Raw genomic sequence first — 18,749 nt, 5'->3', positions numbered from 1 at the left:
TAATTCGAGATGCCATCAAGGGCATACTCGAGTCTTAAACCACTGAATGCCATTGGTGAAATTGAGATGTGATAAGAACTTGATTTCTATCTTTAGGAACCAAACTTCAAACTTCTCCTTCTTGTATATTTTTCTTTTCCTTGAACACCTTTGCTCCAATACCATGTAGAAATTCCCACTGTAGATCAACAGATTATGCAATATACTAAAACAAAATACAAGATCTACTTCTACAACACTTTGTGGAAGCTTAATCGATTTGAGAAAGATCAAGAGAACACATATAATTGAGAATGAGAAATCAATCACACATAACACAGAAGAAATAACCCGGGGAAAGCCTCAGCCTAAAACCCCAATCTTTGTATTATCATACAAGTGGAAAATAGTCACATAATTACACAAAGCCTTCGCTTGGAAGCCAAACCAGCTCTCAATATAATCCCTCTGCTACTCATAGAGAGTAAAAGGCCTCTCACAAACCTTCTCCTCTACCCTCTAAGCCTCTTATTCCCTTGCATAGCTTTTCTTGGGGTCTAGTGCTTCCACACATGTGAATTCCAACCTCACACTGCTCACTTGGCCCAATAGTAACTGCACAATCCTGAAGGAGATAAATCCTTCTGCATAGATGAGTTTCCTTTATAGGAAAAAACCATCCAACTGATAGTACATTGTCCATCCTCTGATCTAACCTGATTCTCTATATGAATTGACATGCGTGAGTTATTTATGAGAGAATATTTATTTATCTGAAGTGCAGCAGTTACATGCATGCAAGCATTAACTAACTAAACTCACAATTAATTCAACAAACTATTTGAATTAATCTAACTAGACTTGACTCAGTTAAGTGAGCCAACTAATTACAACTCAATATTACAACTCATCCTTATCTCTTTAATTGATGAATAAATTCCTCAATTAATGGAGACATTGTTTCTTGTCCCCTCATAGACTTCATGTTTGATTTGCTTAACTAATTAACTCAAGATCAATTAATTAATTATTTTACAAACAACTGCTAAGATCAAATTCAAATTTTACTTCACTATTTTAGTTTATGGATTGACTAAAATAAGAATCTATCCCAAACCACTAAAAATAACAATGTTATTTTTAGCACTTCCATTTTTTATTCCTTGTTGCTCAGTCTAGCACTGGTATCTGAACTGCTATTTATAGTAGTGCTATTTTTAGCACCTCTATTTTTAGCATTTCTTGTTTCCACTTTCAACATCCTCTTGTCTTGGCTTGTCTTCTCCTATTTATATTTATGTTCTGTTTCCATTTTATTATCATGTTGATGTGATTTCTAATCTAAATATTGATACTGTGATAATAAATAAAATGAAGTAAAATTTCTCTAAATCATAGAACATACCATTGTTGCCTAAAATTAACAAATATTAATGAGGCGAGCCAACCCATGGGAGTTTCACTCAATGATCCTCTGACATAGCACATGCGTTTGTGGCATACTAAACAATACACTTAATTTGGCTACATATTGGAAAATAACTCTAAAAATCACATTATTTAACCCCCTACAAATATAAATCCAATACATCTTCCCAATTAAAAAAAACCCTATTTTCACTAAATATTTTATGTATCCATTTTTTTATTCACATTTTTTATACCCTTTTATATTTAAATCCTTGGTATAGTGACATGATACCTCTCTTATGACCCCACATACATTCTACAATGAACCTTTCTTCTTTTGATATACATTGTAAATGCATATTAGTTCTCCCACAATGCAATTACTTAATCCACACTCAAGCACTCTCACTATGATTTGTGGCATTTAACGGTTTAAGGCACAAAAACATCAACCATGTTTTAGGAAGATTGATTATGTGCATGTATATAAAATAACATATAAACTTATTTATATGATGATGAAAAATAAATTGATGAATCTTTATGAATAGGTTTGCACCAAATAAGGTGTTCAAGCACAATTCTAGACCCTTTAGATGCAGTACCAGTATCTACAACCATGGTTGTGGCCCTAAATTTCAAATGAAGGGTCAAATCCCAACCTAGACATGCTTAGAAGAAGAGGATGAACAAATCCCAACAAATGCACTCATAAGGGAACAACACGAAAGCATGAAATCACCTTTCGATTCATTGTCATCTCACCATTGAGATATGGGCTATCAAACATAGACTATCTAAAATGAAACAATGGATTGGAAATAACAAAAAGGCATTAAATGAATGGACTACAACCAGAACATATGACAAATTTTTGTTGTACAGGTGATCTGCTCCATTTGGCTAGCTCAAAACAATCATGTATTCCAAAATAAAACTCCAAACATCTACAAGATTTTCTACATGTTAAAGGAAAGCATTACCTATCATTCACCCCACTAAAGACATGGCTTCCTTGCACTATCATACCTTTGAAATACATTTCTAAAATTTCTAGAGGATATTTTGATTATCCAATTTTTAGGTCACAACCAAGCGAGACACCACATTGGTGTATGAGACCCCCTTGTTTATGGGACAAGGGAACCACCTCTGCATAGTGATTTGATTGCTAAGTCAGTGAAGTCATGCATACTCTAACCCCTCTAGTTTTGAATCTATGACCTCTTAGGAGGAAACACATGCTCTTAATCATTAGGCACACTCAAGTTGGATATAATGGATTTCTCCTTAAGGTATCTTTCAAGAAGTTGATTATTTATCTCTAGATTTATTTTATATAATGAGGGACTATGTTGGAACTAACATCATATGGGAAATAGAAATGGCCCTAGCAAAAATATTAAGAACTAATATCACTTCCTTGAAATAGGAATGACCCTGTAATTTCTATAATCAGAGAATTAATTGAAAATTTAAGCTAAACAATATTAAAGCAATGTCTTGAACACAAAGAACCAAGAGCCTTATCACCCTGTAATGAATCAACCTATGCAAGATCGAAATTACAAAAACAACCTTCCAGAGAACATCCAAGTACACAATTCTTCCAGAGAAAACATCTATAATGCCAAAATTGGTTGAAAAGCATGGCATGGATCTTTCAAATTCAAAAATAAATTGAGAAGCATAGGATCAGACTTCCAAGATTTTATATATCTATTATCTTAAGAGAGGTGTTCACAAGAAAGTTTAAGTGTCCAAGGAGGAAAAGGTAGGAGAAAAGCTTTGCCACAAATTTAAAATAATTCTTTTTCCATCCTCTCCCAAGGGATTAAGCCATTTGTTTATATAAGCATTTCAATTAATATTTTTGTATAGTACTTAAGTTAATATTATCTTCTCACTGTCAATATTAGAATAGAGAACAACCATTTTCGCTATATACAACCTTGCTTACAAATATCCCAAAGCCTCTACGAAAAACCTGCAAACCATAGGTTATAAAAGGCTAACAAGGTTTGAGAATTTCTAAAAGAACAAGAGCAGGAATCTGCTTATTACCTTGGAAGCTCAAGTTGTGTAGGACCAGTAGGACTCAAACCACCTTCCACGACATATATTATAGAATCTTCAAAGCTAAACTAGTTGTCCTTGAATTTTCTACATGAAATTGTTAAACTACTACCACGTCCAAAGACAATTATAGAATCTTCAAAGATAAATGAGTTGTCCTTGTTTTTTCTACATGAAACTTCTAAACTACTGACATGTCCAAAGATAATTTCGCAGTAGCTAGCGATTACAAAACAAAACTTATTTATCAAAATAATGGTCATTTTACAAATATGTGACAATAAATTGCAATAAATATATATGGTAGAATCAGATGAAGAGAAGGCACACAATTTTATTTCAGTGCCTATGAACTTACTCTGAGACAACATAAATATGCAGCATTTGCTCAAACTTTGTTGCATCTAATAAAAACAGAAGTTGGAAATAGAGTTCCACGCTAAAATGGTTGTGATCAACTCTAGTCTAACTTAATTTCCTATAACATGTAGGATTTAATCCAACTTAGTTGCCTCTAATTCAAATAGAATCTGAAAACATAAATATTTGCTAATAGATTTTGATATCTCTCATTTAATTTCGTTGTAACTATTAAATAGACCCCTAAAGAATGGGAGAATAAGAATGGATCTCTCCTTACAAACTTGCTCTTGGGACCTAGGATTTGGAAAAGAGTGATAAAAATCAGGCCTTTGGTGGCACCTTCTATGAAATTTATTAATTTTATGACATAGGCCAACCGGCGCATGTGAAAAAATATTATGAGAATATATAATTCATGCTGATTGATAATAGATGGATGGTGGGCACAAGTTAACCGGTACTACTCCCTACTAAATTTCAATGCATTTCAATTATCAAAAATATATTTTACAGGATCTTCAGGAAAATGTAATATGGAGGAAGACTCTTTAATAACGATATGATAATTAAAGAACAATATAATTAAATGTACATTCAAAATCGGCCAAATTTCTTTTTATTTAACAAAGCTTCCAAACTTCAGAAAGGGGATAAGTGCACAAGAAATAAGTCAACATTTTACATAGACAACATCAACAAGAAAAATATTCCTAGTTTCTAAAAGGCACAATAATTAGATTCATTATTAAGGAACAATAAATGATAAAAACAAAACAAAAGCTCACTTATTATTAAAGATATAATCATTTGTTGTAACATAACGAAAAAGCATTAGAAAGTTAGCAGATGTGCAATACAAACATATCCATTATTTCTAATTACATATCGTAGACTGGCCTTCACATGAAAAAAATTTCTGAAAAATTTGGATTGTTTTTTCTTTTGCACTCATAAGGTGTACCTAGGGATATATAAATATACATAAAACAATATACTAAAGTCTAAAACTATGATATTCTTACAATTAACAAAAAATGCAAGTGGGTGACCTTCCAGTAGAATTCAAGCGTTGTTATAGCAACACAACTAACAATCATACAAGGATGTTTCATAAAATTTTGCGCCATCTACAATGTATGCTCTAGTGCAAGAGCCCTTAGAAGAATCAATCTCTTGGACCAGCCAAGAAAAATTACTTTAAACACAATGATGTAAACAAATATCATATTGTTAAGATTGAAAACACAAACTAAATGCATAAAAACATGAAATAATGTGAAAAAACATAGTCTCCACTCTAAACAACAGTAAATTTGTATATCTACACCATAATGAAGAAGAAAGTTTCTTTATCTGACCATATTTCACTTGAAAGTTCCCAACTATATAGCATAAATTCAAAATATCTAAGTTGTGCACCATCAAAAGTCAAATTCCAAATTGCCAACCATTCCACAGTTTAAATCTAAATAATGAATATATGCCAACGCCTGAAAATATTATGGTATAGCTTTTAAAAAACATCTCCATCAAGCCATTGTTTATGGGATGACGATACAACGAAAAATAGATTTTTACATCCAACTCTAGAAATGTCCACTTCTACAAACTCAAATCTTGCATGTTTAGGATCGTGATTCATGCTAGAATAAATATGAATGTATGAAACAACTCCATAGACCTAGAGCCAAGTCATCTTGTTAAGCATTGGTTGGAAAAGCTTTGTAAAAGCACTATAGAAGACCTATGACTATTGTGAAAAATCTATGACCACTGTTAAGACACATTAGAGAGCCTGGTGTTATAATATTCATCTATTAGTTCAAAAGTACATATCATACAATTCACAGTCTACCATGCCCTCCTAAATTAAATTGAGTTTTTTCTTATCAATGTGCACTCTCGTAGAAGCTACATCCTTCTTCTTACGAATTATTGATGGACCAACTCCTATAGCTTCCGTTGAAGCGACATTTATGCTTCGATCTTGAATATTATTCTCCTATTTTTTGGGCATGATAGAACTGGGGTAGGAGAGGTCACCAGGGTATTTTATGGGCCTTCATTTAAAGCAGTAGACTCTAAAATTTCCACTTTACTCTTCAATTTGGGCTTCAAAGCATCACTGCTTGTAGAGAGCCTGCAAAATAAACCCATATCAATATATATTTTTTGTAACATAAGCACATCATGCCACTTGTAATATAAGCACATCGTACCCATAAATAAGCTAAATTAATAAGTGGATGAACACATACAAGAAGAATATATCACATTCCAAGGGTTGGATTCCAATTCTTCTTCAAAGTATTGACACATATCTCTCCATTGCTTGCAATTCTAGGGTGGAAGATTTTTGCGAAAAAATACCTTGCAATCCAAGCCAATCATTACTATTGAAAAACCACAAATTTTATTTCTTAGTTTCTACAATTCATTCATCCCCTTATTCAATTAAAAAAAATTATATTTAATAAATACCACACAATAAATTATATTTAATAAATACCACACACAAAATTAATGATTGGTTTACAGATTTTTAGTTAAAAAAAAATAGTGAGATTTTTTTTTGACTCTCTGGTCCTAGATTCTGGGAAAAAATTTGAAGTGAAATCTCCCTCTATTCTTTTCTCTTAGAATCCGGCCAAAAATTTGAGGTACTAGAACTTCTAGAAGTTAAGGAATCTGAGGCAAAGCGTTTGACAGTGTCTTTGTGAGATTGGTAGTTTCTAGGTTCATCCCCATCGTTGCTTTCTATGACTTCCGAATCAGTTGTTTCTGTATAGAAATGAAATCTAGAGGTATTGAGATCGCAGACGTGGGAGGTTTCCTGTCTGCAAATTTTTGCTTGACTTTCACCTAAATTTTCTCTTTGGGATCTTCTGAGATGTCTAACATCCTTTAATGCGTTCCTTTAATGCGTTTGTTTCATGCCGTAGAGACAGACCGTGTTGCCATTGTTATTTTAGACTAGAAATGGTCAGAAAGCCCCAGGCCAGTAGGTTCTCTAATAGTTAGCTGTTTGTCCTATTTGATGATGAGTAACAACAACGGCCAAGGTTGAAGTCCGAGATTTAAATCTGCTCTAACCGCTGATCTGTATGAGGAACTCGGTTTCCAGGATACGATGTTGAATTATTGAGGAAATAGGTTGGGTCTTATCATTATATTAAAATTAATGTTTCTTCATTTCTGGAATTTAATTTTATGTTTATAATTTTAATATATAAGGAGTAGTTAATTACAATTGCACTATCATTTTATTTGTAATTTAGGTTTATAATATCTAGATTCTTTATACTTATGTGCTCAGAATGGGTAGCCGTAAAGATTGTATGGCAAGCACAAAAAATTATAACGCTTATCAAATTAAACTAAATTGAATTAATATATATATATATATATATATATATATATATATAAAATATTACCCTTATAATAAAATAATTGATATGCTATTTTTAAAATTTAAAATATTAAATCATAATTAAATTATTTTTTATCATTTTATAGATAATTAGAAAGATATATCGCAGAAAAGTACAAAAGAGCACTTTAATAATGGTTAGAAATAAAATATTAAGACAAAAATCAAATCTAGCAAAACATAGAAGTCTAACGGTGGGTTTCATTTATGTTATTTGGATACCAAATATATTTTTTATAATTTAATTGGGTATATTTGTATAATTTGATATATTAAAAAATAAAGCATATTTTTGTTTTAGTGAAGGAATGTAAATAATTAATACAATTTATTCAATTTGTTATTATTTAATTTATTTAATAGAAATAAGTTTAATTGAAAATGAAATCATATATTTTTCTCAGTTAATATATATATATATATATATTAAACTTTTCATTATGAAAGAGGGACACGAATATATGTTTTTTTTTTTAAATTACTTCAAATTGAATCACACATTGCAACCTCAATTGCTCATACAAAAACCTTAGTCCTAGACATGAATATCATCAACAACCCATTATACTTGCTTCATCACATTTCCACAAAGTTGAGTGGGTGTAACAACGCTCGACGCCATTGTGTCATGGCCCCACACTAGTGGTGACTTAAGTCCACAATGGGCGTTGTGCGACATCGACTAACATTTTTGTTTCAATAGTACTAAGTCTTTCAAACTACGCTTACAATCCAACACTTAGCCAAATTCTTGTTCAAGTGTATGTTTACTTCAATAATGCAGCATAATTACATTTACTCAATTCTGCTTATCTTCTCTATCATTCACTTCATAAAATTTGCAATATCCAATAAACAACAATAAACAATACACGTACAAGCTTATGAAGGGATGGGGAAAACCCATAAACAAGTTCGCCCCAAATGTTAAAACACTTCACAAATACAATACAAGTGTATTTTACAATTTTACAAAGGTGTAGCAGTTTCTTGGTTGTACCAACAACTCATTGTAACAACCTTGGTCAAAATTCCATGTAATAAAAGTTAATAAAGGAAAAATAAGACCACGATCAAGGAACATATACTCCATCCTAGTGTGAGTGTTCATTTCGATTTATTATGGCTAAGGAGATTGAGAAACACAAAGGCAGAGGCATTAAAAGAAAAAAAGGTATTTTTAGCACATTTATTGATGAAAATAGAGGAAATTAGGAGAGAATTAAGGTGTAAGGTTGCACATTTCATGAAAGGAGGAAATTGAAGGAAAATAGTGGAAAATGAAGAACATAGAGGCCTCATCGATAAAAAGACTTTTGAGGATCGGTTGGCAAGCTCTTGGCTGAAGCTTTTGCTGAAATTTTGGAGCAACGAAGGGAAAAGAAAGCAAGAGCAGGACAAGGAAAGGAAATAAATGAAAGCAAGGGTCAGGCAAGGAAGGGCACAATCTAGCAACATAAGCAAGAATACTTGTATGTAAAATTTGCATGTGTGATTTCGTAGCTATTTTTGACATGCATAGCCCTGAATGTTGGTGTATGGTTCTCTTGTTATCAGTGACATGGATAGTGGTTTTCAGCATAGCCTTGCCTTTTACGGATGAAATGGTGTGTTGGGATGTTTATCATGGTTTTCAGCTTTGGATTTTCCGGATGGATTTCAAAATCGATGGCGGAGGTGGTCTCTGTAGGTTTTACCCTTGTACAAAAATTACCTGCATGCGAATTCTAAAACACAGAAAATAAACAATGCGAGAGCATAACACATAAAACACATACACAGATATTTACCCCTGGATCCCAAAATCGGGATTACCAGATTGATTTTTCATTTTGTTCCTTTCAATGTTACAATACATATTTATACATGTCGAAGCATCCAATACCATGGACCGAAAACCATCGCGTTGAAAGCCATGGAGCGAAAACCATCGTCTCCAAAACCATGTGTGAAAAATCATGCACAAAACCATAGGTAGGTCTACCCAACCTAATATAGGGTCAAAAAAAAAAATCTGGGGTGCTACCCCGGACCCCATAGACTAGGGTTACCTGCACCCCTCAAACCCCCTGTGAACCCCCTGCTATGCAATCGGCACAACGAAGGGGGGGGTCTGCCCCCCCAACCCGCTGGTTATCTACGAAGAGAACTTCTCAGAGCTCACAGATTTGTCAATGCACCTGCAGTATTCTTCAAAGTGCCCACCTTTACCAACAACACCTTTTTGTCTTCTATCATATCCCTCACAAAGTGATACTGAATATTAATGTGCTTTGTATTTGAATGATATGCAGGGTTCTTTACTAAGAAAATTGCACTTTGGTTGTCACAGTCTATCCTTATAGCTCCTTGTACTAACCCCATACTTGAACACAATCTTTGCAACCAAACTGCTTCCTTGCTTGCATGAGTGGCTACCATGTATTCTACCTCTGTAGTTGATAGTGCCACTACAGATTGTTTCTTACTTGTCCAACTGAATCAACCTCCAAATAGGTTAAATACATACCCACTTGTAGATCTTCTCTGATCTAGATCTCTATCCCAATCTACATCAACAAAGTCACGAATATCCAACACTCTTTCCAATCCTGGTCTTCCTTATTAGCACAAACCATAATCACTAGTGGCACACAAATACCTGAAAACCTGCTTCACTATTGTCCAGTGCTCCTTCCCTGGTTTTAACATAAACATGCTCAATACTCCCATTGCATGTGCAATGTCTGGTCTAGTACAGACCATTGAATACATCAGGCAGTCGACTGCACTTGCATATGGAACACGGGACATGTCCTCTTCCTCTTCTTGTGTCTTGGGACACTACTCAGTAGATAACCTCACACCTTCAAGAAGAGGAACCTTCACAGGTTTACTATGTTTCATATTAAACCTATGTAGTATTGTTTCAACATACTTCCTCTAGTTTAACTAGAGCTTCCTCTTTTCCCAGTCTCTTTTAATTTTCATGCCCAAAATATAGTTTGCAGCACCAAGATCTTTCATGTCGAATTTGGAGGACAATTGAGTCTTCAAATCCTAGATAATTTCTTTTTCATTTCCAACCAGAAACATATCATCCAGATACAAGACCAGATAAATAACATGGTCACCAATTAATTTAAAATACACACAGTGATATACTTTGCTTCTGGTGAAGCCAAGTCCCCATATAAATGTATCAAATTTCTGATATCACATCCTTGTTGACTATTTTAACCCATACAAAGACTTCTTTAACTTGCATACCAGTTCTTTCTTACCCTTCACCGCAAAGCCTTCACGTTGCTTCATGTAGATTTCCTCTTTCAGATCCCCGTTGAATAAACGTTGTCTTCACATCCATCTATTCTACCTCAAAATCGAAAGCAACAGAAATAGATAAAAGTAATCTAATACAAGTTACCTTGGCAACAGAAGAAAAAATATCACCAAAATCAATTCCCAACACCAAGGAATAACCTTTTGCTACCAATTGAGCTTTGTATTTCTCCACTTTTCCTTCTGCATTTGTCTTCTTCTTGAACACCCATTTGCTGCCAATGGGTTTCCTTCCAGATGACAACTCCACCAGATCCCAAGCCTCATTTTTGTGCAAAGATGCTATTTCATCAACCATGGCCTCCTTGTAGAGTTTTGCATCCTCTGAATCTACTGCTTCCTTCACAGTTCTAGGGTCATCGTTAGTAATAGATAAGGAAAAATTTGAACAGAAAGAAAGTGGACTATACCTTTCTAGCTGTCGTCTTTCTCGAACTGATATTCTCACACCCGGAGTTTATGGCTCTTCATCCTCTAATTCCTCCTCTGTTGTAGAGTATGATTCTTCCTCCTTAAGCTCAAACTCTATCTTCTCAGGTTCCTTTGTATGGATTTCATGTTTAATAACATTTTTCACCTCTCTGAACACCACATCTCAACTGTACACAACCTTCCTTGTTACTGAGTTCCAAAGCTTATAACCCTCTAAACCATCTTTATACCCAATAAAGATGCACTTTTCAGATTTACTATCCAGCTTGGTTCGTTTCTCCTTTGGAACATGTACATATGCATCACATCCAAATGCCCTCAGATGTGAAAGATATGGTTTCTTACCAGTCCATACCTCTTGTGGAATCCTATCCTCCAACACTGATGAAGGTGATCTGTTGACCAGGTAACATGTTGTCTCCACCACCTCTACCCAGAATTCATGTCCTAACTTGGCACCACTGAGCACGCTTCTTGCCCTTTCCATTAACATCTTGTTCATTCTTTCTGCAATTCCATTTTGCTCAGGTGTGTATGGAGTAGTCTTCTGACATGCTATACCACACTTCTTATATAAGTCTTCAAATTCCTTACTGCAAAAGTATCCACCATTATCTGTCTTCAACATATTTATCTTCTTCACTATCTTGTTTTCCACGAGAGCCTTAAATTCTTTAAACCTATCAAAGAAATCATATTTCTTCTTAAGGAAATATATCCATGTATTTCTTGAGAAGTCACCTTTAAATGATACATCTTACATAGACATACCCAGTGGTGGAACCTTCACGGGTCCAAACACATAACTATGGACAAGTTTTAATATCTCTTTCTCCCTCTTACCACTAGAGGGGAAACTCACCCGATTCTACTTCCCATATACACAACTTTCACAGAAATCAAAATCTACAGAGATATTAATCATACCTTCTACCATACCTTTACCATGAAGTATTAAAAGGCTCTTCTCTCCAATATGTCCAAGCCTTTGATGCCACAGCATGGTCTTCTCTCCAGAGACCACTAGATTTTTTGCTCCCCTTTCAGGAACCACAAAATTGTTGCAACCATCAGCAAGAGTGCTACCTTGCAGCTTGTACAGAGTTCCAATTCACACTCCACACATCAATACTAGTGCCCCCCAAACCATCTTGCAGGTATCCTTCTCGAAGACTGCTTTTACACCTGCATCATCCAACTTGCTTACGGAAATCAGATTTCTGGCCAATGCAGGAATATGCAGAACACCCAGAAGTGTTTCAACCATTCCACCTTGCAACTTCAACTTTACTTTTCCGAAGACATCACCACCATCATATTTCTCATACTCGCAGAACCACTCTCTATGGGGAGTGAAGTGAAAGGATGCATCTGAGTCAATCAACCATGCCTCATGATCTACATACGTACTTGAAGAAGCCAAGTACACATCCCCACCTTCATCTGAGGTGGTTTTTGCCTCTGCAGAAGGAGCATCATCAGATCCCTTTCCTTTATCAAGAGCTTTATATTTACAGTCCCTTTTGTAGTGCCCTTCCTTTCCACATTTCTAGCACACCACCTTTACAAGTTTTCCTGGAGATTTAGATCTCCCTCTAGATTTAGATCTCCCACTCAATGACTTATTCTTGTTTATGTTCTAGGACCGTCCTTGTACTGACAAAGCATCACAATTCTGGCTCTTCATGTTTTTCTGTCTCATCTCCTCCATCAGCAAGGATGAGACTATTTCATCAAACTGCAAGGTAGTTGTATTGCTACCTATTGTAATAACCAGAGTATCCAACGAATCTGGTAGAGAACACAACAAACTTATGCACTTATCTTCATCTGAAATTTTAATATCAATAGATAATAACTGACTTACAAGAGTATCAAATATGTTCAGATGCTCTATCACCGAGTCTCCATCTTTCATCCTCAGGCTATACAGGTTTTTCCGTAGGAAAAATTTATTCACCAGATACTTTGATTGGTACAAAGTCCCTAACTTGTCCCACAAAGCCTTCACTGTAGCTTCCCCTGATACATTCAACAATACTGGATCTGAGACACACAATCATATTGTGCTCTTTGCCTTCCAATCCAACTTCTTCCATTCTTCATCGGACAATCCCATTGGTTTAGTACCCAGATCTACCATAATCCATTAATCTTTATCCACCAAAAAATCCTCCATCTTGAGTTTCAAAAACTCAAAACTCTGACCATTAAATTTCTCGATCTCTATCTTTCCACTGCTTGCCATCTTCTTTCACCACTAGAATTGATCTCACAGATCTCCCACTAAACAGGGTCTACCATAGGCCTGAGCGAAACCCCTCAGCAGCAAAGGTGTCCCCTTGAAGCCAAAACAACTCTAATACCAAATGTAGGTTTTAACCCCGTACAAAAATTACTTGCATACGAACTCTAAAGCACAGAAAATAAAAAATGAGAGAGCATAAAACCTAAAACAAATATACACAAAGATTTTCCTTTAGATCCCAAAACTGGGACTACCAGCTTGATTTTTCATTATGTTCCTTTCAATGTTACAACACATATTTATACATGCTGAAGCATCCAATACCATGGACCGAAAACCGTCATGTCCAAAAGCATGTGCGAAAAATCATGCACAAAACCATAGGTAGGTCCGCCCAACCTAATATAGGGTCCCCATAGAGTGGGGTTACCTACACCCCTCAAACCCCCTGTGAACCCCTATGCTACGTAATCGGCGCAATGAATGGGGTACTCCACCCCCCTCTAACTCCCCAGTTAACTACGTGGGCTAGTCATGGAACGAGTATAACACAACCCAACAGTCTCAAGGTTCATTCCCAAAGGCCTAGGAATCCCTTAACTGGTTTTGGAGAGATACATGGTAAAACCTAAGGGAGAAGTCTCGGTTTAGGGCCTATTCATCTGGGTTTTGATTGTGGTGAAGTCTGAGAGACTCATCTCAGTTTAGGGACTAGTGATACGGGATTGGATTGCGGTAGAGAATGAGAGACAAGGAGACAAAAAATTCCTCAAGCATAGTGATGGATTTTGGATGGAAATCCAAGCTCGATTTGGTTTTGTTATCGAAGCACTAGTTTTGGTGTGATCATCATTTGCTGATGGTGGAGGTGGTTTAACCTATAGAGTCCCTTCGTTATTTTTGTATTGGTTTATCCATGATATCCCACATTCATGTTTGGAATATGGCACATGGGTGACTGGTTGAAAGAAAGATTTAGTTCAACCATGTCTACGGTTGGGTGGTACATGGAAGTATGGAACCTGGTCGGATTTTCCTATCATTAATTAAAGCTAAGTTCTCTTTCTTTTGTAATTATTTATATATGGTTTTAATGGCTATTATATCTCTATTATTTCCACAGTTTTATGTTAGTTATAAGCATGGTTAATTGATTAGTTCATGTCATGCTTATTTCATGTATTTATTTGTAATTGTTAAAATTATGGATCAAATGCCTAATTAATGTCATAATAGTTCAAGGGAGAAGGTGGTGATCCTTCTTGTCATGTTTCAAAAGAGTTTTAATTCATTCATGCTTTGTCTTGTATCCTAGACTTGTAATTTGCTTTGAGGCCAAGTGTTTGACAAAAATATCAGTTCCAATTGGTTTTTGGTTTACTAGCCTTTTCATTATGTGTTTGATGTATTTTGGAAGTTACAACAAGTTTTGGGCAGTGGCCATAATTCTAGGCTACAAAAGTGCCTTAAATTCTGCGGACGCTAGCACACGTCTGTTGGGAAAAGTCCCTTGATGCAGTCACGCAGGCTTATGAGAACCTCTATAGGTTCGTGGATTCTGGCATGCCCATAATATGAGAGTGTCCACATGTCGAAAGGTCTAAAACATCAATGGGACCCAAGGGTAGAATTCCTGAGTGGCTGGGATACCTCCTGGGAGTGTTGTTGCTAATGTAGAAGGTATGTTTAATGTGTTTCTATCTATTCCATTTCCTTAAGGTCACCTATGATGTTGAATCATATTATAGTAGCCTGTCGTCACATGTTTACCTTAGTTTGTCGGTTACTTTGGTAGACGTGGGAGGAGGGTGGTTACAGATTGGTATCAAAGCATGGTTGCAATCTACTTTGGTGAGTGTTTTTGTCATGCATATGGATTAGTTGCATATGTGTTTCATATGTTTTTATGTGCTTGTTGTGTATGCATGGTGGTGGTCATTATCGCAATTGTGTTGCCATGGGGAAGTTGATGGTGTTGTTGTTGCATTTGATTGTCATCAGTGCATGTGAGTTATGAATTTGTTATGAATTTCAATGTCTATATGTTGTTAGGCATGCATTGTCATGGTGAAGTTTGTTGTGCATGAGGTCATTGTATGTAATTAGGTCATCATGATTCTATTGGTATGTTATGGTAGGAGATACAAATCCTTAAAGTGAATTTGGAGCACTAGACCTTGAGGCAAGAACATATTGTCATATAGGTTTGGATGTTGGACATGCAGGTATGTTAGTTAATAGATTTTTATATGCATTAGGGTTATATACATCAATTTTACGTATATTTCTATTGATGTTATGGTTACATACATGATAGATGCTAGTTGATTAGTGTAGTCATATGCACATGTGTCATATAGTCATGAGTGGTAGTATCTTGTGGTTGTATGCATTTCTCTTGTTGTTTTATGTTAGATAACTTGATGATTATGTTATATGTTGTTGATGAGTATGTTATAGGTTAACTTGTTGTTATTATATGATGATTAGCTTAATGATTAGGTTATATGTTTTTGATGAACATGATATATAACTTGTTGTTGTTATATGTTACTAACTTGATAATTATGGTTATTACATTAAGATCTTGCTGTTATATGTGTCATGCTGAGTTGGATTGGCCTATGCAGATGGTTAGGGTTATCACATTCATGCATGAATCAACTTATTTGTGACATTAGGTTGTACTAATATAGACTGAATATGCAGTTGTGATTATTATGTATGTATGATAATTGTTTATGAGTTTATGATGTGAACATGTTATTTAGTGACCATTATGGATACCATGATCTTATTTGTGTTTGAGCCAATGGTTGACAATGTTTGACCACGTTTGACTAAGAATGACTATGAGTGAACAATGTTGACTATCATTGCTTATGGTAAATATATAGTTGATTAACATTTACCGTGGTTGACTATTTATACAATGACTGCAAAGGTTGACTAGAAAGGCTAAATATCTTTCTCTAGGTCATCACGATGACTCCAAATACGTATTTATGCTTAATTGTAAGCATTTTAAACATAATTCCATCAATTATCATGGTTAAACATGATCTTCATGTTCACTATCTTTGACCAAAATTATCATGAAAATTAATTGTGATTATAATATGTTACTGTTCAAATTAGCATATTATTAATTTATAAATTTGTAAATCAATATAATAATCTATAGTTATTATTGTATTATAATAATTTTATTAAAGTTTCAATAATATTATTAAGTTAAAATTATATTAATAAAGTAATAATAATAATTATGTACTATTATTATTATTATTATTATTATGTTCTACACTTATTATTAAAAATTCTAATAAGTAAAACTATATATATATATATAATTTTTTTGGTGTAGTTCTCTTTGATTTTTAAATTATTAAATAATTGTATTATTTTAGATGGTTATTTTTATTTTTTTTTATTAATTTTAATTGTTTTTTAATTTATAGTTATTTTGATAATAAAATTATTATACACATGTGATTAAACAATTAACTACTTAATTAAATAATTTATCAATTTATTAATCAAATAATTCAAACAATTAATTAATTAATTAGTTAATCAAATAATTAATAAAAGAAATGATTTATTCATTATTAATTAATTCATCAAATAACTAATTAATTTATAATTAATTAATAAATAATAATATCAATTAAATAATTAATTCATTTCTATATTCAAGATTTTGTGATCTACAATGAATTAAGCAAAGTCTTTCGATAGAAATAAAAGAATAGAAATTTTTGTCCGACGCTTTTCAAACCAACAAGTGTGGTTCATCATCAAGATGAAATGAAGAGGCAGACCATGGCAAAGGCTTAAATAGAGAGCAATGTAAAGACATAATTTCAATTAACGACTATATTTGAACAATAATATTTAAATTATGCTATTAATTTATTAATATATTAAAAAATATTATTAAGTAATGACCATATTAAATGGCTAGTTTTTGAAAAAATTATTTAAATAATGATATTATTTTATTAATTTATTAAAAATATTAATAGGTAACCGCTAGTTTTTGAAAAATAATTTTTAAATTAATTTATCAAAACAAAATATTACTATTTTTTAAAAATAATATTTAAATAATGATATTAGTTTATTAATTTATTAAAAAATATTAATAAGTAATAACTATATTAAAGGACGAGTTTTTGAAAAATAATATTTAAAATAATTTATTAAAACCAAATATTACTAGTTTTTGAAAACATGATATTTAAATTATGATATTAGTTTATTAAAACAAATATTAATAAGTAACTACTATATTAAACAACTAGTTTTTAGAAATAATATTTAAATTAATTTATTAAAAAAAATCAAACTCTAAAGGAGGGAAGTCAAAAATTATAAAAACAAGTCAAGGCCCTAATCGAGACAAGATCATTTCATAAATAAAATAATTAATGGAAATAAAATAAACTAAATTAAAAATAATTAATGGAAAAATAAATAAAATAAAACAAAAATATACAAAAGTCAAAAGATATATATATATATATATATATATATATATATATATATATCAAGAAAATAAACTCTAATGAAGAATAAATCAAGAATAAATACTATAAAACGGATGCCAATACCTACTTAGATAAAAAAATAAACAAAATAAATCCCAAAAAGAAGCCTAAAAAACTAGGAGGACAGGACATGGACCCAACTTCTATTAATATTTGAACTTTCATCTCTATTAAAATTATTGGGTCTTTTCTAATTTTTAGGGCCTCCCTCAACTCAAGATGATGGAAATGACTAACCCTAGCAACGACTTGGGAATCCTCAATCTAGATGTGATGCTTAGATTTATCTGCATGCTTCACCAAAAAGCAGAGAAGCGGGTCCTGCCATGGTTGATGTTAGTAGCATGCTCATGAATCCTTTGATTAATCGATCGACCAATCTCACCAATGTAGGGTTTCCCACAAGAGTATGGGATAACATAAACACCTTTCATATTTTGGGGTCCACAAGGTGTTTTACAGATCTAAGAACAACTAATTCTCATCATTTCCCAACTCAAAAGCTTAGTGTTCTCAACACCTTAATGACTAGAGCTTTATGAGTTTCTGATGAGAACCATCTCAATGAAGCGAAAGCACATCTCCTAAGTGTTCAATTTAATAATAGGTATAGTAGACACCAATTTACTAAGGCTTTCCTAGGAGCTCAAAAAAGTCCTAGTGTTAAGAAAGATACCAAGGATCGATTTTCTAGTATTCATCTTCCTTTTATGCAAGGGACCGCTAACAATATTGTGAGGATCTTAAGGAAGGATACGGTGGCTTCAACCTTTAGGCCTTTAAATACCATTCGGAGCTCCCTTAGATCTATAAACGACGCAATGGACCCCAAGAAAATGAAGGGTGTTTACGTTATCCCATGCTCTTATGGAACTCCCTGCATTGGTAAGACTGGTCGCTTGATTAATCAAAGGATTTGTGACCATGTTGCTGACAT

This window comes from Pinus tabuliformis, chromosome 5_1 (assembly GCF_031772625.1).
Source record: "Pinus tabuliformis cultivar Carrire ecotype Pingquan chromosome 5_1, CPIR1, whole genome shotgun sequence".
In the NCBI taxonomy this organism is placed as follows: Eukaryota; Viridiplantae; Streptophyta; class Pinopsida; order Pinales; family Pinaceae; genus Pinus; species Pinus tabuliformis.
This window is presented reverse-complemented; position numbering follows the sequence as displayed.